This window comes from Rattus rattus, chromosome 1 (genome assembly GCF_011064425.1).
Source record: "Rattus rattus isolate New Zealand chromosome 1, Rrattus_CSIRO_v1, whole genome shotgun sequence".
NCBI classification, from domain to species: domain Eukaryota; kingdom Metazoa; phylum Chordata; class Mammalia; order Rodentia; family Muridae; genus Rattus; species Rattus rattus.
The window spans coordinates 149,786,469-149,799,166 of record NC_046154.1 but is presented as its reverse complement, the minus strand read 5'-3'; positions in this window follow the sequence as shown (position 1 = coordinate 149,799,166).

Sequence of the window (12,698 nt, the reverse complement as noted above, 5' to 3'; positions counted from 1 at the left end):
AAAAGCACCTAATACGTTCCCTTCTTGCACATACCCGTCTGTTGAGTTTTCCATTTTTCTCTTTAGAAATGACTTCAGAAGTTGTGCTAATATGATTAAGATGGCTTTATTCAAATTCTGTTCTCTTACAGTTTTCCTAAGAAAATCCTCTTAGGTCATACAATGTTTTCCCTAATATTTAAATTACTCATGTCTCAGGCTGAGAGCAATGACACTAATGGGGAAAAAAAAAACAAACCAAGGCTGCCAACACCACAAAATCCCTAATGAAATCTTCTGTGGAACCCCCAGTGTAGCCTAGATACTAACGTGCTAACAGCTGCTGAGGAGTGATGGCCTTATTGCCACCATTGTTAACACTGGGTCCCATCTGTGCTGTGTCAGGCTTAGTGAGACTCACAGCAGCAGTGCAATAGAGCACTGTTCCTTCCTCACATTTCCCCCGGTGACTTCTTACTGTCTACTTCTATTAATTTACTTTGCTCCCAGCCCTACCTGGAAAGTCCTTCTTAATGTATATTTGTGTGGCACACAACACAGTGAGCCACACTCAGGCTGATTGGCTGTCTTAAAAGTGACAGCATAACGGGAAAGGATCAACTGCTCTGAGCAAGACTGCTGATAAAGTTATGCAAATGAGAGAGCCAACTTGGCCTCCAGATGCAAGCACAGAAAGCTTGTCAAGAATGTTAAACACAGTTTTTTACCTTTTACAAAACACAAGAGAAGCCATGATTGATAGGTAGTTCATAAAATAATAGAAGACATATTTTAAAAGATCATGTGCTTCTACTCAGTATTCTCATCCCCAAGATGGACATGACCTTTGGAATCTATGTGAAAGGACACACATTCAGAAACACAAAAATATTTCTGGAAAGATACAGAATTGCTAAAACATGGTGATTTAAATGAGCAACGTAAGATTAATTTATACAACCAATCAACCCCATCCCATTTCTGACACAGGGTCTCATTATGAAGTCAAGGTTGAATGTGAACTCACGATGTAGCCCAGATTTATCCCTGAACTCCCAATCCTGCAGCTTCAGCCCTGCCCTGCGGGTGCTAGGATTAAAGGTAGGTCATCTCACTCAAACTCCTCATGTCCTAATGATGCTGTAGAGGAGAAGAGAGCTCCCTTATCTGATCAATGTGAGAGCAGCCCTACTTGCCACAATACCTTCGAAGAGCACGGGCTACTTGATCATCTTATAGAAGACTGAGACTTTCATAAAATGTTCACAATACTCTTAAATGGCAATACATTCTGAACTTGAGCTCAGTTATTATTTTTTTAAGCTATGTCATACAACTTCTCAAGGGAGGCATAAAAACCAGAGATGACCTCTACTTTAGAGAAGAACAACCATGCTCATAAGCAGAAGAGTGTATAAGGAGCACTGACTCTGAGGATAGTGTCCTAAGCAGTCACTGTAGCAGAACTCCTCCTCTTCACACACTTGGCCAAGTAAGGCTTACCAGTGGGACCAATTTCTACACGAGTAAAGTGTTCAAGGTCATCCGGTACTTGTATTAATTTCCTAGGGATATAATAACAAGTTCTGACAAAATTAGTGGGGCTTAATGCAATAATTATTCTCTCACCTTTAAAAGGATTAGAAATCAGAAACAATCTGTGATTGATTCCCAGAATTCATGTTATGGATGGAAAGAACAGATTCCCGCAAGCTGTCCTCTGATCTCCAAACATGCTCTCCCAATCCAAACACAGAAATGAGTAAATATAAAAGTCGTTTACAAAAAAAGAAGCACCAGAAAATCGAGAGCAGACAATGAGTGTCTTAGAGTGCACAGCTAGCGCCTCAGCATGCCACTGTATATGTCTCTTAGAAGTGTTAATGAGAACTGGCGGTTATCTGTGTGCTTTAGTATAATAATTTTGGCTACAGTGGAGAGGAAGCAGGGTTATTAGTGATGAGGCTATCTATGTAGAAGATGCTCAGGGGTACATTTGAGAAGTTAAATGTAAAAGGGGCAGATTAAGTACAAGGTGGAGAGGAAGCAGGGTTATTAGTGATGAGGCTATCTATGTAGAAGATGCTCAGGGGTACATCTGAGAAGTTAAATGTAAAAAGGGCAGGTTAAGTACAAGGCATACATGAGATTTGTAGGTTCAATGGTTCCATGTTCACTGACTACCTTGTTGCCTGATTTTAATGAGAAAGGAAGGACAGCACAAAAGAAGAAGGGGGAAAATGATTAACAAACACTAAGGTTGCTTGCAAAATCTATAAACAAGCATATTATTTTATGTTTAGTTAAACACACTTGTAGAGTTTAAGTGAAATTGTTCCTTTTAAGGTGATGAATCTTACTACCAGGCAGAGGAAACCTTCCTTCTATTTGTTAGGGGAATCTAAGAGACTAAAAAAAACCATATAGGCTATTAGAGTTCCCCTCTGTTGCCTCCAGAATGTAAAGGTAAGACCTTATTATTGAAGATACCATGCACTTTAGTCACAGAACTTGGAGAAATCAAGTTGTAAGTGACACAGAAGTCTGCTTCCTGGGGCCTAACTCTCATTGTATCTGAAGGTACCACGGAATCTGTCTAAAAAGGAGCAGTCAATAGTTCTATTCTACTGAAAAGCCTGTGAAGCATCACAATGACTAGCAGAGCAAGATATGCCCAAGAGTGCAATAGTTACACATGTATCCTAAGGATGACCAACAACTGTCTAGTTGGATTATGCCCCGCTCAACACAGGAAAATTTACTGTTGCTAACTGTAAACCTGCCTAACCATCCATGGTTGATTGGACCACGGGAGCCTAGAGGACAACCAACTCCCCACCCCCTTTCTAAACCAATATAATTCTCAACTGTATTCTGAAGACTGATCTTTATATTCACAGATAAATGTAACTCTCATCCGTGAGCAAAGAAGCTTTCTCCCCCAAAAGACAGAGACCATTAGAGACCACTGATCAAAATGTAGAGGAAAATGACTATGGGTGCCCATCCCTATTGACACAGGTACAATGCAACCCTCACACTGAAGGCTCAGGGAGTATCATGGGAGGGTTAGAGAGACTGTAAGAGCCAGGGCACCAGAACACCTGTTGGGAAACAGTGTCTTCTATGCATGATGGGTATTTGTAAACATGATATCTTACCAATACAGTCATCTAAGCAAGGTCTGAACAATGACATTACCAGTTGACATTTTAATGTTGATGAGGGAAATCTCACAAGGCTCCTCCTAGATTAAGAACAATTAAGGCAATTCATTGTTGCTAAGAGAGGGAGAATCATTTTTTTCCACGATGAGCCCTCTGATAAAATTATCTAATCCTAGTCCTAACCCGAAATAGTCAGACTTAAATGCCTTAAGCAAAAATACATGAACAGCTTCAAATAGACTCAGTAGGCTGTATGTATGTGTTTCTGTGTGTTCATGCTTGCGTGTATGTGTGTGTGTGTGTGCGCATGTGTGTGTGTGTATGTGAATGCGCAAAACAAAAATGAAGAGGTAATAAATTCTAGAAGAAGTGGAAGGGAGTAGGAAAGGGAGAGGGTGGGGTAAATATCGTGTAAACACAGTTCTTGTGTGATATTTTCAAAAACATATTACAAAACTGCACTCACCGTCAGAGGAAACTAAGTTGATTCATCCGAGCCAGATCAAAGACATCCTTGAATTTATCTAAACAGGTTATGATGATGTCTCCTTTCCTTGGCTCCAGCTAGGAGCCATGATACTCTAAAATTTTGGAGGTTTAGTCACTACAAGTTCTGCAGCTCCACATGGGCCTTTCAGAGAACTAACTCTGAAAATTCTCGGCTGCTATGCATAAAGCCCAACTTCTACTGGATAGGTTATGTGATAAGACCTGGAGACTTCATGGAAAGAGAGGAACCATAGATAATCAGGCTTCCAACTTCTCCCAGTTAGTGTGATAAAGCTGTGAGTGAAGGAAATCTAGCTGCCAATTAATTGGCCAGATGCCTGATAAAGATAAACACAACATCTTCCAAGCTATGTCCTTCCTAAATTTCCAGCCCACAAAATCAAGAGGCCTAATGAAATGGTTGTTACTGAAACCACTACACTTGAGGTAGTTTGCAAAAGATAGCTGTAAGCAACTATATAATGAAGTATCCCAATTCATTTACTACCTAAACAGAAATGTTTATAGGTTAGCCTAGAAATTACAATAATTCTAAATGCACAGTTCTTCCTTATTAATATTGAGTACAACAGCAAATCAAGTCATGAATCAGTGGATATTGACAGGAAAGTCTGAATCAGTGCATTTTATAGGCATAGGAAGAATAAAGTCAGAACTGCAACTAACTTCCCTAATCCTGACAGAGCATTTCACTAAGTGATTCTGCAGGGCTGATAATTCAACGCTGAAGCTCAGTCTCTCCAAACAGTTTTTAGATGGCTAATCAGTAATTAGCAGGAAGAACAAAGCATCTAGGATAAACAGAAAATACGGCTTTTCTAGGAAGATGAGATACCTTCACGGGGGTCCAGCCTCTCCCATCTTCCCTGCTCTACTCCCCACTATGGTAAGCAGAAACAGCAGAGGCTTGGAAATTCATCAATCTTCATGCACTTGAGTATTAACCACACTCAAGCTGATTCTGAGGACACAAGTTCAAATCTATCTGTAAATCTGAGTGCTTGTGTGTCTTCAATTTGTGATGTTCTGTCTTCACTAGCTGTCTGCCCACATTACTTGTTTTACTGAAAATCTCAATGGACTATTCTTGTGTGAAATGGTCTTGACACTGCTTTGGTCAAGAAATCATATCTGCTTCTTTTTGAAAAGTTTAAATCCATTTACCTGTTGGACCAGTAAATGGGTATCTAACATCTTGCATGGCTATTTGCCCCTTAAACACTAACAGTGAACATTAAGTCACTAATCAATCAATGATGCTCCAATGAGTCTAGCACATTCCAGCAGCTGCTGCATGCTACACTTCAATGCCACACCAAAGGGTTAGACTTTCAGTTCATATTGGTCCAAGCGAACATTTTAAAATCAATGCTAAAATATACTTGGTGTGTTAATAGAGCTACATCAAGAACCACTTCCTAACCTTATATTAAAGAGCGTAGCCAAAATACTAATGATATTCTTCTTGGAAATTAACTGAAATAACATGGAATTTCTTAAAATCTTTGAAGTGAATACCAAGGATTTATAATTTTATTTAAAATTTTTATTGAAACATAGTATTTGTAAAGTTGTGAATACAGCCTAATAACATGGTACCCATATGATGTAATATCCTATCAACAGATTGAACGCTTCTGTCTCATGGGAACTATTTCTATGTGTCAGGAGTTTGAAATAAAACCTAGACTTGAGTAGAGCATTACTCAACTTCCATGTATATGTATCTTTTTGTTATTGAAGACCAGCTTTAGCCCATAGTGGTCTGATAGGACACATGGGATTATTTCTATTTTTCTGTATCTGTTGAGGCCTGTTTTATGACCAATTATATGGTCAATTTTGGAGAAAGTACCATGAGGTGGTGAGAAGAAGGTATATCCTTTTGTTTTAGGATAGAATGTTCTATAAATATCTGTTAAGTCCATTTGGCTCATGACTTCTCTTAGTCTGTCAACGTCTCTGTTTAATTTCTGTTTCCATGATCTGTCCATTGATGAGAGTGGGGTGTTGAAATCTCCTACTATTATTGTGTGAGGTGCAATGTGTGTTTTGAGCTTTAGTAAGGTTTCTTTTACGTATGTATGTGCCCTTATATTTGGGGCATAGATATTTAGGATTGAGAGTTCATCTTGGTGGATTTTTCCTTTGATGAATATAAAGTGTCCTTCCTTACCTTTTTTGATGACTTCTAGTTGAAAATTGACTTTATTTGATATTAGAATAGCTACTCCAGCTTGCTCCTTCAGACCATTTGCTTGGAAAGTTGTTTTCCAGCCTTTTCTCTGAGGTAGTGTCTGTCTTTGTCTCTGAGGTGTGTTTCCTGTAGGCAGCAGAATGCAGGGTCCTCATTGCATATCCAGTCTGTTAATCTGCGTCTTTTTATTGGGGATAGTGATTGTTGTTTCCTGTTATATTAGTGTTTGGATGTGAGATTATGTTTGTGTGCTTGTCTTCTCTTTGTTTTGTTGCAAAACGATTAGATTCTTGCTTTTTCTAGGGTGTAGCTTGCCTCCTTTATCATTTATTATCCTTTGTAGGGCTGGATTTGTAGAAAGACATTGCATAAATTTGGATTTGTCATAGAATATCTTGGTTTCTCCATCTATGTTAATTGAGAATTTTGATGAATACAGTAACCTGGGCTGGCATTTGTGTTCTCTTAGGGTCTGTATGACATCTGAAGACTTCTTAGAATTTAATGAAAATGAAGGTACAACATACCCAAACTTATGGGACACAATGAAAGCTGTGCTAAGAGGAAAACTCATAGATCTGAGTGCCTGCAGAAAGAAACAGGAGAGAGCATATATCAGTAGCTTGACAGCACACCTAAAAGCTCTAGAACAAAAAGAAGCAAATACACCCAGGAGGAGTAGAAGGCAGGAAATAATCAAACTCAGAGCTGAAATCAACCAAGTAGAAACAAAAAGGACTATACAAAGAATCAACAGAACCAAAAGCTGGTTCTTTGAGAAAATCAACAAGATAGATAAACCCTTAGTCAGACTAACCAGAGGGCACAGAGAGTATGTCCAAATTAACAAAATCAGAAATGGAAAGGGAGACATCACAACAGAGCCAGAGGAAATTCAAAAAATCATCAGATCCTACTACAAAAACCTATGTTCAACAAAACTTGAAAACCTGGAGGAAATGGACAATTTCCTAGACAGATACCAGGTACTGAAGTTAAATCAGGAACAAATAAACTATTTAAACAGTCCCATAACTCCTGAAGAAACAGAAGCAGTCATTAAAAGTCTCCCAACCAAAAAGAGCCCAGGTCCAGATGGGTTCCGTGCAGAATTCTATCAGACTTTCATAGAAGACCTCATACCAATACTATCCAAATTATTTCATGAAATTGAAACAGGTGGAACACTACCAAATTCCTTCTACGAAGCCACAATTACTCTTATATCTAAACCACACAAAGACCCAACAAAGAAAGAGAACTTCAGACCAATTTCCCTTATGAATATTGACACAAAAATACTCAATAAAATTCTTGGAAACCAAATCCAAGAGCACATCAAAACAATCATCAACCATGATCGAGTAGGCTTCATTCCAGGGATGCATGGATGGTTTAATATATGGAAAACCATCAATGTAATCCACTATATAAACAAACTGAAAGAACAAAACCACATGATCATTTCATTAGATGCTGAGAAAGCATTTGACAAAATTCAACATCCCTTCATGATAAAAGTCCTGGAAAGAACAAGAATTCAAGGCCCATACCTAATCATAGTAAAAAGCCATATACAGCAAACCAGTCGCTAACAATAAACTAAATGGAGAGAAACTTGAAGCAATCCCACTAAAATCAGGGACTGGACAAGGCTGCCCACTCTCTCCCTACTTATTCAATATAGTTTTTGAAGCTCTAGCCAGAGCAATCAGACAACAAAAGGAGATCAAAGGAATACAGATTGTAAAAGAAGAAGTCAAAATATCACTATTTGCAGACGATATGATTGTATACTTAAGTGGTCCCAAAAGTTCCACCAGAGAACTGCTAAAGCTGATAAACAACTTCAGCAAAGTGGCTGGGTATAAAATTAACTCAAACAAATCAGTAGCCTTCCTCTACCCAAAAGAGAAACAAGCAGAGAAAGAAATTACAAAAATAACACCCTTCATAATAGTCCCAAATAATATAAAATACCTCGGTGTGACTTTAACCAAGCAAATTAAAGATCTGTATGATAAGAACTTCAAGCCTCTGAAGAAAGAAATTGAAGAAGACCTCAGAAGATGGAAAGATCTCCCATGCTCATGGATTGGCAGGATTAATATAGTAAAAATAGCCATTTTATCAAAAACTATCTACAGATTCAATGCAATCCTCATCAAAATTCCAACCCAATTCTTCCTAGAGTTAGACAGATCAATTTGCAAATTCATCTGGAATAACAAAAAACCCAGGATAGCTAAAACTATCCTCAACAATAAAAAGACTTCCGGAGGAATCACTATCCCTGTACTCAAGCAGTATTATAGAGCAATAGTGATAAAAAAAAATTGTATGGTATTGGTACAGAGACAGACAGATAGACCTGTGGAATAGAACTGAAGACCCAGAAATGAACCCACACACCTATGGTCACTTGGTTTTTGACAAAGGAGCCAAAACCATCCAGTGGAAAAAAGATAGCATTTTCAGCAAATGGTGCTGGTTCAACTGGAGGTCAACATGTAGAAGAATGCAGATCGATCCATGCTTATCACCCTGTACAAAGCTTAAGTCCAAGTGGATCAAGGACCTCCACATCAGACCAGATACACTCAAACTAATAGAAGAAAAAGTGGGGAAGCATCTTGAACACATGGGCACTGGAGAAAATTTCCTGAACAAAACTCCAATGGCTTATGCTTTAAGATCAAGAATCGACAAATGGGATCTCATAAAACTGCAAAGCTTCTGTAAGGCAATAGACACAGTTGTTAGGACAAAATGGCAACCAACAGATTGGGAAAAGATCTTTACCAATCCTACAACTGATAGAGGGCTTATATCCAAAATATACAAAGAACTCAAGAAGTTAGACCCCAGGGAGACAAATAACCCTATTAAAAATGGGGTTCAGAGCTAAACAAAGAATTTACAGCTGAGGAATGCCGAATGGCTCAGAAACACCTAAAGAAATGTTCAACATCTTTAGTCATAAGGGAAATGCAAATCAAAACAACCCTGAGATTTCACCTCACACCAGTGAGAATGGTTAAGATTAAAAACTCAGGTGACAGCAAATGCTGGCGTGGATGTGGAGAAAGAGGAACACTCCTCCATTGTTGGTGGGATTGCAGACTGGTACAACCATTCTGGCAATCAGTCTGGAGGTTCCTCAGAAAATTGGACATTGAACTGCCTGAGGATCCAGCTATACCTCTCCTGGGCATATACCCAAAAGATGCCCCAACATGTAACAAAGACACGTGCTCCACTATGTTCACAGCAGTCTTATTTATAATAGCCAGAAGCTGGAAAGAACCCAGATGCCCTTCAACAGAGGAATGGATACAGAAAATGTGGTACATCTAAACAATGGAATATTACTCAGCTATCAAAAACAATGACTTTATGAAATTTATAGGCAAATGGATGGAACTGGAAAATATCATCCTAAGTGAGGTATCCCAATCACAGAAAAACACACATCGTATGTACTCATTGATAAGTGAGTATTAGCCCAAATGCTCGAATTACCCTAGATGCACAGAACGCATGAAACTCAAGAAGGATGACCAGAATGCGGATGCTTCACTCCTTCTTTAAGACGGGAACAAGAATATCCTTGGGAGAGGATAGGGAGGCGAAGTTTAGAGCAGAGACTGAAGGAACGCCCATTCGGAGCCTGCCCCACATATGGCCCATACATATACAGACACCAAAGTAGATAAGATGGATGAAGCAAAGAAGTGCAGGCCAACAGGAACTGGATGCAGATCTCTCCTGAGAGACACAGTCAGATTATGGCAAATACATAGCTGAATGCCAACTGAGAACAGGACCCCCGTTGAAGGATTTAAATAAAGGACTGAAAGAGCTTGAAGGGGCTTGAGACCCCATATGAACAACAATGCCAACCAACCAGAGCTTTCAGGGACTAAGCCACTACCCAAAGACTATGCATGGACTGACCCTGGGCTCCAACTGCACAGGTAGTCATGAATAGCCTAGTAAGAGCACCAGTGGAAGGGGAAGCCCTTGGTCCTGCCAAGACTGAACTCCTAGTGAACAGGATTGTTGCGGGGAGGGTGGTAATGGGGAGAGGATGGGTAGGGGAAGCCCATATGGAAGGGGAGGGGGAGGATGTTGGTCTGGAAACTGGGAAAGGGAATAACAATCAAAATGTAAATACGAAATACTCAAGTTAATAAAGAAAAAAAAAGAAATACCCAATTTAATAAAGGTGGAGGAAAAACAACAACAACAACAACAAAAACAAAAACAAAAAACGTAGAATTCTGGTCTTCTCCGTCTTTTTTATTTTTCCTTCAGACATCTATCCATCTGTTTGTTTTTCCATCCATCTGTCTGTCTATCTTATTCGTGTGTATGTGTCTGTGTGAGTATATTCTATGTATACGTGAATGATCACAGAAGACAGAAAGACAATAATACCTGTAAGCTAAAGTCCGAGGTGATTGTGAGCCACCACAAGCCAACGCTAGGAAAGAGACTCTGGTCCTCTGAAGCACCATAAGCGCTCTTAACTGAGCTCCCTGTGCGGGCGCATGCCCTGACTTTTGATTTCATTTTGTTATGTAACCGTGCAGATGAGAGAACGTGTAGTATTTGTCTTTCTGTGCCTGTCCTATTTCACTTAATGTAATCACCTCCATTTGTAGCCATAGTAGTGCTCATAAGCAAGAGTTTTTTTGAGGGAGACACTTAAACCACTGAAAATCATGTCTTTAAAAGCTTCCTCTCTGCTGGCCACTTCAAAGCCTTTTATGCAACTTACCTCACTTCAACTTAACAGCGTCCCAAAGAAACACTAAAATCTCCTCATTTATTATATGTGTGGAGAAACAGATATAAATTTTCATAAATGGGAAATTAGCGGAGAAGTTCCTGTGTTCCCATACAAGATCCTAAAGGTGGCAAATGTGATATCTCGGATGGCTGCTCTGCATTTTAGTGCCAGGTGTTGCTCTTTGCTGGTCGCACGCTGTGCTGTCTCTCCTTCTATGAGAGAGGTCAAGGTTCACACTGCTGGCAAGTTAATTTTACCTGCTTCGCAATGATTAGCAAAGACACCCTTCACCCTTCTTTACAGTAGTGTCTACATGCTGGTCTACATGCTGGTCTACATGCTGGCCTGAGGATTCCTGAGGAGCACCCAGACACTGCTTAGTCATAGAGTATGACTAATTACTTTTAAAGTTTTGATTGACTGATTTATTTATATACTTGTACTAATTTTAGATTAATTTTGTTAAAATACACAGGTCTAAATGCTAAATAATTGTGGTGCGGAAGGTAGAGACTATTCCTTTATTTTATTTTTTATTGGATATTTTTATTTACATTTCAAATGTTATCACCTTTCCCAGTTTCCCATCCATAAACCCCCTATCCTCTTCCCCTTCCCCCTGCTTCTATGAGGGTATTCACCCACGCATCCATCCCCTCCTGCCCTGACATTCCCCTACAGGACCAAGGGCTTCTCTTCCCATTGATGCCCAGCAAGGCCATCCTCTGCTACATATGCAGCTGGAGCCATGGGTCTGACCATGTGTACTCTTTGAATGGTGGTTTAGTCCCTTGGAGCTATGGTTGGTTGGTATTGTTGTTCTTATGGGGTTGCAAACCCCTTCAGCTCCTTCAGTCCTTTCTCTAACTCCTCCCTTGGGCACCCCGTTCACAGTTCAATGGTTGGCTGCGAGCATTTGCCTCTGTATTTGTCAGGCTCTGGCAGAGCCTCTCAGGAGACAGCTAGATCAGGCTCTTGTCAGCATGCACTTCTTGGCATCAGCAATATTGTCTGAGTTTTGTGGCTGTAGGTATATGGGCTGGATCCCCAGGTGAGGCAGTCTCTGGATGGCCTTTCCTTCAGTCTCTGCTCCAAACTTTGTCTCTGTATTTCCTCCTATGAATATTTTTGATCCCCCTTCCTAGAAGGAATGAAGCATCCACACTTTGGCCATCCTTCTTCTTGAGCTTCATGTGGTCTGTGAATTGTATCCACCTCTATTTCTGGTTTTTAAATCCAAGAACAAGAAACATTTTTCTGGAAAAGCTTAGATACTGAAAAAAAGCTATGGAACATCCCCCATCCCCATCCCAAATTGTCTAGATATGCCAGTATGTTGTGGCAGGAGCGACAAATGTCAGCATGGATATGTTCCACAAAAACTTTAAGAAGTACATAGGGTATGATTTGTGTACAGAGTTCACAGTTCCCTAAGTCCCACTCAAGACCATTCAATAAGCAACTGTAGCAGGTTGGCCAGACAACATGTAGATTCTTCCAGGAACACACTGCAGGGCCACTTCTCTTACTCTGGAGGTTCAGGGAAATTTTCTCAGAGCTGGTGATGTGCTAAATGGGAATCCAAGTATGACTAAAAATTGTCAAGAGCAATGTTAGGAAGAAGAACTGAAAAGCCCAAGGTAAGTGGTATAATGGTCCTCTGGCATGCCCTCACGGAGGACTCCAGGGCAATGGTGGTAGGTAGTAGGCAGGCAGAAGCAACAGAAAGGGCTCTCTCTAGACCAGAGTGAGAGTTGATGCTTGTTTCGACCTTCTATGTCCCTAAGGGTTTATGTGATAAAGACTTGACCTCTAGCCTGTGCTCCTACAATAATGTGGGAAGATGGGGCTTCTCCTATCACACTCATACTGTGACAACTAATAATATTTGCTTACTTCATTGAATCTGATATACATAAAGCACATGCACATGTGTATGTGTTTCTGTATGTGCATTCTTGTGTGTGTGTGTGTGTATATGTGTGTGTGTGTGTGTGTGTGTGTGTGTGTATCTATATGGATATATTCATTCTATCAGTTCTGTTCTTCT